Genomic DNA, 13,328 nt, shown 5'->3' on the forward strand with positions numbered 1-13,328 from the left:
ATATTTTCATGCTGGTTTATATCAGACACTTGTAATATTTGTGTTTGCTGAGAATAACTGGTTACCACTTAAGTCTTGTTACATTAGAGCCCAATAAACTACCCAAGTCTAAACCCCTTCCATTTATATTTTGCCTAATTTATTAATTCCATTATTATCACTTGAAAAAAAATAATTTTGTAGTGTTTTTGTCAGCTTCAACATTTACTTTTTTTTTCAAAGTAAAGGTTTAAAAGTGGCAGATACCTTTTCACCAGAAATAACAGCCACGCTTAGCTTCCAGCCACAGCTCTGTATCCTGCCAGGCAGGAAGTGAGGGTGTACATGCCATTACAGCGAGGCAACACATAAAGCGAATCAAGCCAAAGAGTCACAAGTTCAGTTACTTGATGGAGAGTCACCACAGCAAATGCACTCCCCCATTATCTGCTCCCTTATAGTGTCATCGTCATTGTTTGCAGTGTTAATAGGGGGGGGGAACAAAATAACATTGTGGGATTTTAAGGTTGTGAGCTAGTTCAAGGCTGGAGTTTTCACAGTAGACAATATTAGAATGTAACAAGACGCATCTCAAATTCTCAAATTGGTGAGAAAGGTTTTCTTATCTGATTTAACTCCTTTATCAGCAGTCATGAGGCATTTCAGGCATTCACAGAGGAGACAGAGAAGGGCAGAGGCCTGGACTTTTTCCTTTTTGTTTGCTTATTGATTTGTTTCTGCAGGATCTCTTCCCTCTCTCCAAGGTCAGGGGTGTAGCTAAGGAATGTGTTTCTTCTGAGCAAGAAGATTTAATGTCCAGCTCACACAGCGTGGACTGGACCACTGCTCATTCACTTATTTGGATTAAGTCAGATGAGCTCTCCCCTCTGCTTTTCATGCTCAAATACAGTTCACTTACATTATTTTAATAGTATTAATTTATGATCCTTTTCTTCACTCATCTCAAGCTACATTTCCTTCATTCCTCAGTACACTCCAAACTGAGTTTTGTGCAAATGCAAAAATTGAGATTAATGATAGTCATGTGATATGACGGTGATGTTCAGGTCAGGAAGCTTCTACTTTCCCTGTAGTGAACCCCATCACAGATGCAGTTGACCTCTCCCCTCTTTCCCACAGAGGCATAGCCGGGCTGGAGCCTGAGTACATGTGTGTGTGTGTCCTCAGTGGCACAAAGATGACCTACACCACTTTCACCTGTACTTGTCAGTCAGTCTTGAGGCCCCACCCTGAGGCTCTACACCCCTCCCAGTGCAGACTGAAAAGTCATGACATACCAACGATGAACATTCCTCCCTTCTCAGGTCACTGAGACGCAACAGATGAAGACTCTTCAAGGAGAAGAAGAAGAGAACATTTGGGGAGAAAAGAAGAAGTAATGAGAAGAGCCAGAAGGCTAAAAGACAGAGCAGAGGGAAAACGTAGGGAAGGAGAGGTGATAAGTGACCCCGGTGTATTGCTGTGATCCACGTGGAATTGGAGAGCCTGGAACACCTGTTCTCTGTGGCAGATGTTATCCAGAGCTCTCTCACTGTGTGTCTCTAGGTTACTACAAGTGACTGCTGGAAATGCATTGAGCAATCGTAGAGAGACACGTTTGAATAGCTGGTTTACTTATATTTCTATAACCTTGAAGCTGGGGTGGTTTCAAAGTTGTCAAGGTACAGTTTAAGGATGTAGAGAAAAAACCCCAAACAAACACACACACATATGCTAACACGCTCTATCATTCTCTCTAGCAGCAGAAGCCTTACTATCTCATGCCCCTCCCTACTACTATTCCTCTCTGGCACATCACCAACTTTTGACTGAGCAGCGGCAGCTAATAACCAAAAAAGAATAATGATGAGGATGAAAACACAGGACATCAGGGGCAAGAGGAAAGGCCAGCCGAATCCGGGGATGGTGCTGCTCGTAAAGAGACGCCTGGAATAATGGGAAAGGAATGTGGTGTAAAGACTCCCTTGGGTCCGGCCCAGCCGAAGGGTTTCTGGCCCAGTAACAACAAATGAGAATGCTTGAGGCTTGCAGGGTGCACACATAAGGGCTTTAACAGCACCCTGCAGTACACACACACACACTTATAGGCCTGCACATGCACATTGATCTACACAAACACACGCACACTCCCCCCCCCCACCCCCTTCCTGTGCCGACCTACTGGAGTCGGCTGTTGTTGTTGGCTGCTTGCCGCCTTCGGAAGAAGCGCGCCCTCATCCTCTTGCTTCTTTCCTTTTCTTCACTCTTTCTTTTCCTCTTTCGTTCTCTCTCTCTCTCTTGCTGCCAGTGAAATGCTGATGACATGACATCTTCAGCAAAGTCCCTGGAAAAAGTGATTACCGCCCACCCTCACCCATATCAAATAATCCTATTTCTTGTCTGCAGTCCCGCCTTTCAGTTCATTCACCACTCAATATCCACCTCAGTGCTTCCTTCTTACTCCATCACCTTTCTGCCTTCATATGTTCCCGTGCAGCTGACCTTGCACGTGTGGGTGTACATGCATCTTTCTCTTGGCGTTAGCAGTCAGCTCACTTATCTATTGCCCCCAAAGTGGAGCCTATTATTTCAACCCCTGGCAAACAGATTTACACACATTAACTTTCAGCTGTCAAGAACTAGTATTTTCTTCTCAGGTTCTGCTCTTTACCCCATGTGATCGCAGTGCAGGAAAGCCCCTTTGCTCCTGTTCATTTTGCTCCAGTGAGTAGAGGTGCTATCTGATACATGAGGTGCCTGACATACACACAGCTTGTATAAAGAGTCTTTAATTCCTTCCTCGCAGACACACACATGTACATGTGAACACACACACACAGGATCTCCTCTCACGCCTTGGCTGAATTCCTGGGTGTGTTGGTCACACGAGGAGCAGCGTCAATGCTGAGGCGCAGCCAGCATGATGAAAAGTTCAGAAAGGAGAGCGGATGGAAGCAGACTGGACTGCCTCCATCCGCTCTCCTTTCTCCTCCATCCAACCCATCCGCTGGCTAGAGCTATCTTTATATTCAGCTCTTTGACTCACCCATTTGCCCTCCTTATCAGAAGCATTTTGAATTTCCAGAGAATGCCATGGGATACAGAAAGTCTTGTTTCCCCAAACAGGGGTGCATTTTAATTGTAAAACTGTTTATAATTGCAGGAATGATACAAGTTATTTTATTTCTTGGATATACAATGACAATGACGCATTTACAGTGTAAGAGTATTTCTCATTATTGAGTCTAAGTTGTTGGGGATTATCCTGTATTTCTGTTTTAAATTGTTATCAGTGTGGAACTAATGAATTCCAAAAACTTGGATGAGCCTCACCCTTATATCTATAATGTTAACACTATCTCAAAGAGTCACTTTTCTGTGACAATTCATTGTGGTTATTGCTCTTTATTAAACTATCTATTACATGTAATAAGATCATAAAATTTTATTTTATTATTTTGCTGCTGTTGCATAGTGCAGCATCTAAATGCATGTGTGCACAACACTGACACTTGTTTGTCTGAAAATAAAATGTTTCTGCTTTAGTTTTCCTAACAAGTTGAGTTACCCTTTTCCATTTTTATGCGTAGCCATTGAAAGCAGAAAAATCAAGTGATCAGTGGTTTGCATTTCCAAAGAGCAATTCTTTTCTTCTCCCATGCTCATCTCATGCTCTCCACCATGACAACTGCTTTCACAATCCCCCCTCCGAGAGCCATGCCGGGCCAAGGGCCAGAGTTGTGAGGAGCGAAAGAGCCTCTTTTCTTCTTCTTTCTTTCTTTTTCTCTGACAACACATTCCATCGCTTTGAAAATGCAGTCCTGAGTAGTTAAAGATCTCTTTTCTCAGGATACTCTTCCATGCATATGGTCCCATCATATACACAAGGCAGTCGAGCCAGTATACTGGCTGTGAAAGGAGAAACACAAGAGAATAAAAAGCCTATTTACTTTTACAGATTAAAAACCATTTACAGAGAGATGACAATCATTCAGAGTATTATTACAGTTTTTTTCTATTAAATTACTTTCTTAATTTAACCTTTCTCATCTTTCACTGCATTCATTTTCTCTGTTGGTAATAGTGCTTCATTTTCACAACAGTGCTCTCTTGTCTACTATTATAGATTTGTGTGACTGATTTTTTTTTTATTGCAATGACATAACATGTGAAGACATCACCCATTTGCACCACTAGATGTCTCTCATTTTGCAAAACATTGGACGGTGTGCTGTGCTGCTATTCGCTCTAGAGTTGTGTACTGTAATATTGTTAGAATACCTTAGGCATCTGGGCTTTGGTTGCATCTGCTACATACAGGAATTTGTAATTGTCTTTTTTTTCTGCTATGTCTGTGAGGATGTCTGTGGTGTAAATCATATCTGTGATTATGCACAATGTCTAAGCGAGTATCTGTTTCTGCAAACATGAGGAAGTGTGTGTGTGTGGCACTGTTCACCACAGATGTGCTGTGCAGGTGGTCACATTAGTCTCCTGTGTGCTAAACTGCATTCATGGGGAGGTCACTTCCAATAGCTCACAGACAATTTCTATTTGTACATAAGAATGAAAACACACAGAAAACGCACATTAAGTTTTCACTTTATATACGGATGTAGGTTTGTCTCCAAGTTCTCAGGAGTGTGTGTAATTGAGCACATGTGTGTTCGTCATGATGCCTCACCTCAGCTCTCCCACAGCTTCCCAGCAGCTTCCCGAGGATGAAAGCGAGTGAAACCCCAGACTAGTGGGGCTCCACAGCCAATTAGGATTGTTTGTTTAGCCAGCCACGGCCGCCTAACAGAACAGGAGCGTACAGCCAGCCACACAGCCCTGCAGGGTAAACCTCTCCTCTCTCTTTCCCCCTCATTTTTCCACTTCTCTAAACTCCAGCGATTCCATCTTCTCTCTTCACTTTCCACCCTTTGTCCCTTTTTCTCCAACTTCCATCACCCTTCAGTTAGATTCAGCCTTTCCAAGGCTTTCCAAGTCATTAGGTGATAATAGTGACCAGGTTTGTGTTTGTCACTTCTTCTAAACCGTTCCTTATATCCCACACATAAATGTTCACATATATTTAATCATTGGGTATTTTCTCTCTCCAGCTCTCTGATACATAGCCTCTGGTAACATAATATCCCAGCTGTGGCAAAGCCTGTCATACATTGTTGCATTTCCCAGCAGTTCAAAATCTACACTTATCCATTCTTAAATTGCTGGACTCAGATCGTGACAGTACTGTGGTTTCTTCTCGTCTGAGTTTTACTGATCTCTGACCAGCGCAATCCCTCCAGCCTTTTGTCTGATATTTTCATTGTGGAAAACTGCCTCGGTGAGTTATCACTGTACAGGATTTTGCACACATATTGGTGCTAATCATGACAGGACTTTTCATAGAGGACAACGCCAAAATCAAACCTGATGGGGAGATTTCACAACATGCCTGGATTCACGCACACGCATGTATATCAGCCATTCACCATTTACATCTCCCTCCAGAATTCTAATGTCTCTTTACACCAACCATCTTCCAGCCACATTTTTCCTGCTGTGGTTCAATTTCCAATGAGATTTAAAGGGGAGGTGGTAGCCATCAACTAGTATCCCCCGCCTCATCCATCACTGTGATCGGAAACCTACATCTTCTCCCTTCCCTACCTATTCTGCTCTGGACCAACATCTGTCATCTACTTCCTCCTTCTACTGCACTTTTTCCCTCCTTTTCTCATTAGGCCTAACATCCCTGGATGGATCAGCTCACTGGCAGACGCCTGAGGGGGGCTTTAGTGTTTGCACACCATGGTGTGTGTTGGTGGTAGACAGAGGAGAAATGCAATGGCTATGCAGAGAGATGGAGTTGTAGGTTACTACTGAGCTACATTTAGACTGTCTAAGTTAGATTCTCAGCACAATGGTAGTTTTTCACTGGATCAGCCACTATAGTTAAACATGTGCACTCAAGTATAAAGTGCATTTGAGGATGAGTTGTTTTTCATGGGGGAAAAATGTCAGTGGATATTTCTCAGTGGAGTCCTCTTTAACTTTACTCAGACTAAAAAAACATCATGTTTTTTTCTTTTTTTCCCCTTTTTTTTAATGAACATATATGATCACACATCCAAATGTGCACACACACACCTATATGCATGCAGTGCATACATACTGCAAATACAAGCACGCATACATATACGACTTTTGAGGTTTGTGCTTCCAGCAAAGCAAACATTTTAAAAGGATCTTTGTATACCTCTGCACACTCTTGCTGTGCAAGTGAATAGGTGGGGAAGTACCTGTTTACACACTCAGTAACCCAATCACTGTGTCACACAGGCACCGAAGGGCCAAAAGGTCTGTATGCCCCTCACTCGGCAAGAAGTTAACTTGAGAGAATTCCCTTTGAGATCACGGAGCAGATAAATGACACTCTCACGTAAGAAGGTCAGCATGTGACCGGACAAAAGCAACTTCCCACATTCACTATATTGAATTACTTTTGGAGTGAGAGCTGGCAATGCACATCTGACTTCACCAGCAAGTAAAGATAAGTTGCAGACAGAGTTTAAGAGGGTTTGCCTCTGTTAGCTTACTCATAGAGCATTTCAGAGTGGGAATAAAGGTCTGTTCACTGACTCGTTCCACATGGGTGCCTGTGGTTTGGGCTGTCGTGACCACAGTGCCTGGGTGCAGGCATATGTCTGTGTGTGTGTGTGTGTGTGTGTGTGTGTGTGTGTGTGTGTGTGTGTGTGTGTGTGTGTGTGTGTGTGTGTGTGTGTGTGTGTGTGTGTGTGTGTGTTATCTAACCATTCCTCAAACCTTCAATCAACATGGAGAACCAAAGATCATGGAAACCAAAAGCTGAATGATATCATTTTACAAGACCTGACAGCACTTCTATGAGCAAACCTGGGGTGCTGAGAATTAGTCAGAGACAGAGCTGACTAATTTCTTTGCATTCCTTGCGTGGGTGTACCTGGACCACCGGAACTCTGAACCTGTTGAGCCAGGAGGAAAAAATGAACTTTTAAATTATTTATTTGTCCAGCAATTGTGACTGTTTCTTTTATAAATTTTTTTTATCAGGGTTTTAAGTAACAGGCAAAAAAATAATACATGCTCAATCCACTGTGCAAACAAGGTGTGGAACAGCATCTTAAAGGGGTTATGTTAAAAACGGCATTTTAAACCACTCTTTTCAGGTTGTTATTAACAAATGAGCACGCTCATAACTGAACCAAGATTTTAGTTTCCCCTTAAACAAAAATACACAAAAGGGAAGAGAAGTACAGAAAGTTCAGGCACAATTTGTGTGTAGAAACACAGCTTTTGTCATGTTTAGGGAAGTGCCGCCCGTTGGATTTGCTAACAGACAAGTGAAATCGGCATTTTTTGAGCTATATTCCAGTGACCAGTATTGGTCTGGGTGTCATTTTTAGACTGTTTTAAGAGTGTAAATTCCGCTAAATAAAAGACTTAAAGATCTTAAAATCAGTTCATATATATATAAATAAACATTTTGGAGATCTGTACATTACTTCTCTTGGTAATAGCGAGTAAAGCGTGGGCATAAACTAGTACTAATGGATATGTAATAATTTTCAGGGAATCTTGCAACTCATTTTTGTCTTTATCTAACTTTGCTAACACAAAATAATTCAATCAACAGAACATTTATTTAATGACGGCCATGAAAAATCGATGCCCCTTATTTTTCAGTCTCCCACTGGAGACAACATCAAGAAACAAACAAAACAGAAAAACTGTCTAGCCTGCGTCTAGCACATTACAGCTCTTCTCTCGCAGTTTGTGCGTCTCTAACTCACTGTCAGGTTGGCTGATCTGTTGCTGGCCTGCAGACTGGCAGGGCTATTGTTTTAATTTCCCTTCCATTAAGCACAGCCCTGAGAGAAAATAGAGGAAAAGTAGGAGAGGAGACTGGAGGGGAGGGGTAGGCAACCATCTTGGGAGGATCTGTTGCTACTAGACAGCGTGTTTATCATAACAGCTGCTGTCCACAGGGGAAACTTGGCAGGCAACATCAAAGGCTCATTCATAGCCCACCTCTACCATCTGACACACATACACAGCCATGCGTGCAGGCACTTACGCGCACACACTCGCATGCTATCCTGCCATCCATTGTACACAACATACTGAAAGAAAACAAATAAATAAATCCACTAATAAAAAAGTTGAATTCTCAGGTTAAAGGAAGTTATGTTCCAGCGCTGATTACCTAAGCTGTTAGCTCTCGGCAGTGAGGTCTGTTTTTACGATTGTTCTGGTTTTCGTGTAAATGAATTAAAGTTCCATTTGAGTGGCGCCCCTTGTATATGCCAACACATTCTTCAGATCGAGAGCTGAGCTGGCCTCGCTTCAACACATCTCTCTCACAGACTCCCTTTAATAGGCAGCAGCCCCTAGAATCCCTCCGCAAAACACAGAGAGAGCGAGAGAGAAAGGGGGAGGGAGGAGGGAGGGAGCCAATAAGAGCATTTTTATGCATCACTTTTACCAGACTCCTCAAAGGCTCACAGGCTGAGGTTACAGTTTATATCCTTGTTAAGTCTCCCACTGCTCTGGAAAAGCTCAATCCTGCCACTCTGCTGCCATCGTGAGACCAAAAGCACTAACTACAAAAATTGCAGTGGAAACGTTTCTTTTTTCTTCATATATATATATACACCTTTCAAATCACATTTAATATTAGCCAAACAATTGCTCTGGCTTTGAATATCGAAATAAAGTCATGTTAGTATATGAAATGTATTGTAGCTCCTATTATAAGTATGGAAGTTAACTTCTGCGTGTGACCAGATATGGAACGCTGGTTACCAAAACATTATAATTTAAACATTATTATGAATAAAATCACTTTTACAAAATACAAGTAAAAATTTAAATTTAAAATTATTTGTCAGATAAAGTGGAAACTGAAACATTGGATAAATGGATAAACAGGCATACAGTGCCAAACAAATAAGTTAGACCACCACCCACAGCTGCTCTAAATTACTGGTAATTACCAAAATAATTCAAAAGAATTGTAATGGTTGATCCACTAGTCCGTGCATGCTCTTTCTTAAAAATGATATTTTATGACAGTTTTGAATAGTTTTCTTGACAAGTGGACTAATACATTTGTAAAGCACCGTATGTTGACATACACAGGTATATTTCCTATATTAACTGTTGTGCACAACCTGTGTAATATGTGATGATTGAAAGTTTTAAGATTGGGCAGTTATTCACATAACTCAGATGACTGGACATGTTTACAGGCATTAGTCACAAACCTTTTATTGAATTTTGTGATTGCAGATACAGTATAGATGACATTTTGACTTATGACAGAAGAGAATGGTGCAGATGTTACTTACATATATATATATATATATATATATATATATATATATATATATATATATATATATATATATATATATATATATATATATATATATATATATATATATATATATCTCTTACTGCTTGCTAAAACCATAGATTTTTGAATAATCTAGATTTATATTTATGTACAAAGGATATAGTGACAGAAAAAAACAAGCATGTGCAGTTTCCATCATTTTTTAGCCCATTAGAGTAACAGTCATTTCCTAGAGACCTATGATACACATAACTATAACCACTGCCACAGAATACTTCAACCAACCGTGTAAAAAATTTATTGCATGTCATTACAATATAAACAATGAAACCACAGACGCAAATATTGTGCTTTTCTTATCTAAATGTTAATGAGTATGCAGTTACCCACATCCAGCAGATCATTGCCCTTGTGTCGTAAGCTTTTATATATGGAGAGAGAGAAAATACAAAAAAATCAATTTACCCTAATAGTAGTATTACTGCAAGTAAATGCACCCTTTTATGATAAGGTACAGCTGTCTGTATGGGTTATGGTGTCAAATGTTAAATCACAAAATTATTCTATGACTTCTTTTACGTTCTTTGATGAATGAATTCATGATTAATTAAAATCTGAGGTGATTTGAGCTTCTGAGTAGGATGCCTCTTACCAGGTGAGGTGTTTGCGGCATGCTGAAACATCTCATCTCACCTCCTTGTAGGCCATGTGGTAGGTCTAGGACAGGCTGGATAGTATGTCTTTAACTGGGATAGTAATACCTTGGTGGCCTGTCAGAAGAGCAGGAAGAGGTAGAGGGAAGTCTGGATGGATGGATGGATTGATGGATGGATTGATGGATGGCCAATTGGTGACCAGTGAATCTGAACAGCTACCTCCTGTTGGTGTCAGCTCTGTACCAATACTATAGACTGTATAAAAGAAAGTAATATGAAAGTGTGCTAAACCAGCATTCATGGTGGCCACCAATGATCCTCTGACTTGAAAGACTTCCCCGATGAGTTTATAGGCTCAGTCGCTCATTTCAGCTCATTTCAGCTCATTTCATATAAAATATTAAGTCCAATTTTCAAATTTCTTTATTCTATGTTTCAGAAAAGGTGATTATCCAGGGTATTCCCACGCGCTAATGATGAATTATTAACCATATGCATGCAATTGCAAGTCATCTTCCCCTTTCATTCAGCACATTTGATTTCAAAACACCTAGATGGTGATGGTAAAAAAGTTTATCTCAAGTCTTCAAAACAGGATTTCAAAAAAATAATGGGTGTTGTCACAGTAGCTGTGACCATATTTTATACTGTCTATGGCAGATACTAAGTCAAACCCACCAGGGTTTTTACATGTATCCATGTATACATGCAAATATATCACATCTCTAAATCGCCTTTATAAAGACCTTTGAGAATTGTTTCCCAAACCAGCACACACAAACACACACATGACACACCTTGTTAGTCTATCAGGATCTATGTGTGCATTTTTATCATCGAGGTGAAATGTGCTTCTGGAGAATCCCACTGCAGTGGGAATTAAAACAAATGCATCTTTCAGCTGAATCACATAATGAAAACTATACAGTTATCTTCTGCTCCTGTCACAAGAGGTTTCACCTCTGGTTTAGAGTGTAATAATCTAATAAGGTCACAATGGCTTTTGTGTTTGAGTCTATTATTGTCTGCTTTGAATGAAGGACATGCATTTTTATTTTAAGCCTACAGCAATTAATGGCTTGCTCTGTGGGATTTTCTGTGTCATAAGGGATGTAGCATTGTTCATTTGCCTGCCTGCCTGACTGTCTTTCTATCTGTCTGCAGTATGTTGTGCTGTTATACCCTCTTCTTCTGGATCCCTCCCTTATGCCCCTGAGGTTATCCAGCTGAAACAACACAGAGCAGGGGATACTTAAGAGCCCTGCTCTATCCTCTCTCACATGGCACCGCCAAAACCCTAAACCCTCCCCTCATCTCCTGCCAAAACCTCTTCCTCGTGGCACAAAATGTCAGCTGCATTTGACAGCTGCCGCAGTGAATTAGCTGCGAACGTCATTGTTTAAATCAGTATTTGTACTCTACAGGGAAAAGGGACAGCAACACACCTGTTAACACACGTATGAATGTTTTTCATCAGAGTGGGATCTTGTCTTTGATGAGGTAGCAAGTCACCATGGCAACTATGGAGTCTTTGGAGGGGTGAAAGCAAAAGACAGAGGGGTGTATATGAAGTGACAGATAAATAAATAACAGAGCACCATTGCGCTGAGGGGCACAGCATGTTGGTATGGCTATGTTAATTAGAAAATCTCAGCATGCTTCTCTGATGAGAAGAGCTGTATTAGTCGAAACGCAGCTATGACAGCCTGAATGCGATCAGGCTTCACACTTTGTGGTGATAATGGTCAGGCTCAGACAACGCACATGCACACAGACAGTCACAATAACATGAAAATAGCACAGGGAAAAAAAACAGATGGTGTGGAGTGGAGTGTGAGAGGGGGAAAGAATACAGTCGTTCAGACAGATGGAGGCACTGATGCTGTTTCTGATGAATGGGCTCCAGAGACCCAGAGACAGGGACAGTCACCTGAGCTGCCAGCAGCTTCATATTCTGGGCTTTGTTCTCTTTAATCTTCTAACCTGTAGCTCACCTGAAAAGACTGGCAGGGAGGATTTACACCAAACACAAAAAGATCTGACAGTGTGTAAGACTAGCAGGTTGTGCTGTGGTTTTTTGCAATAGCCACAGCATTGTTAGACCATTAATACTCATAAGTCATTTAAGTCATCAATACTGAAGCCTTTAGAAGGAAGCAGATTATGATCTGCATCAAAAAACACTGCATGGGTAAGTATCATGTATTCCTAAACTGAATGACCCTGAAGACCCTGAGACACTAATTACGAACGCATTTGTTTTAACACTTTTGCACTGCAGATGGCAGCAGAGGATGTTTATCAGTCCTCAGAAAAAGTCACCATATGCAGTATCAGTGCACACATGCAGAAGAGCATGTTTTGGTTCACCACACAGGAATATTTTCTTCTACACGTGTGCACGTGCTTCTAAAAAAAATCATCTTTCACATGTACAAGCAGGCTTATAATGTAATAATTCTATTTTCATCAACTGTATTATTCTACAGTGTTTACATGATGCATTAAAATGAACTTCAGTGTCAAATGCAGTAAATGCAAGAAATGCATTTAAAGGTGCAGAAACAGGTAGAAGTGATACAAAGATTAAACTAGCAACGTGGTTAAACTACAATGATACTAAACTTACACCCACACTTCACATATAAGTGAGTGGAGCGAGCGTTTGTATCAGTAGTAAATGCTAAGGATCAGAGGCAAAAGAAGACTACAGCACATCCAGTCACACATTTGCACCATGTGACCTGCCAGTGCCTGTAGACTCAAAGAGACATAAGAGAGAGCTTTGGGATGGAAGCCAGACACACAGAGAGGTGTAAGAGAGTGCACCAACATAATTATTTCATGAGACCTGTTGTATGTGTACTGCACCCAAAGGCAACAGGGCTTGCAGAGATCTAGCCACTAGGGTGAAAATGATATGATTCAGGTTACCATAGGAATGGACATACAGAGAAAGGGCAACCTAAATATAAGCACAGTAATGAGCTATGTATGCATGCACAAACTCACTGTATTTTCCTGTTCGCGCATGGCTGCTCCTTCATGCTTAATAAATCTCAACTCTGAAGGACCCATCTGCATGAAGAGATGCCCGCAAACAAGCCAACAAATATTTGTACGGACAGCAGTCACGTTTTGCTGAATCACTCACACGCCCAGTCCTGCTTCTAATAAGCAGACTGGGTTTCTATTTGGAAATTAGGGTGGGGGTGGCAGTCAGTGACATCATTCCCCGTGACAAAGTGCCTGTGGCATCTCTACAAGGTTGGCATTGGTGAGGAGGGAGAGATGATGGGCTGCTAAAG

General features: G+C 41.1%; 1 long non-coding RNA gene across 1 annotated transcript; it reads right to left on the reverse strand.

Moving 5' to 3' along the window:
* Positions 1–3,207: 3,207 nt before the first annotated feature.
* On the reverse strand, positions 3,208–8,346 carry LOC308398762. Its single transcript, XR_013972015.1, has 3 exons — positions 8,213–8,346; positions 6,883–6,971; positions 3,208–3,888 (listed from the first exon to the last, which is right to left on the reverse strand). It is a non-coding gene; the product is annotated as an uncharacterized lncRNA (long non-coding RNA).
* Positions 8,347–13,328: the final 4,982 nt, after the last annotated feature.

Source organism: Rhamphochromis sp. 'chilingali', assembly GCF_963969265.1.
Source record: "Rhamphochromis sp. 'chilingali' genome assembly, chromosome: 6".
Taxonomy (NCBI): domain Eukaryota; kingdom Metazoa; phylum Chordata; class Actinopteri; order Cichliformes; family Cichlidae; genus Rhamphochromis; species Rhamphochromis sp. 'chilingali'.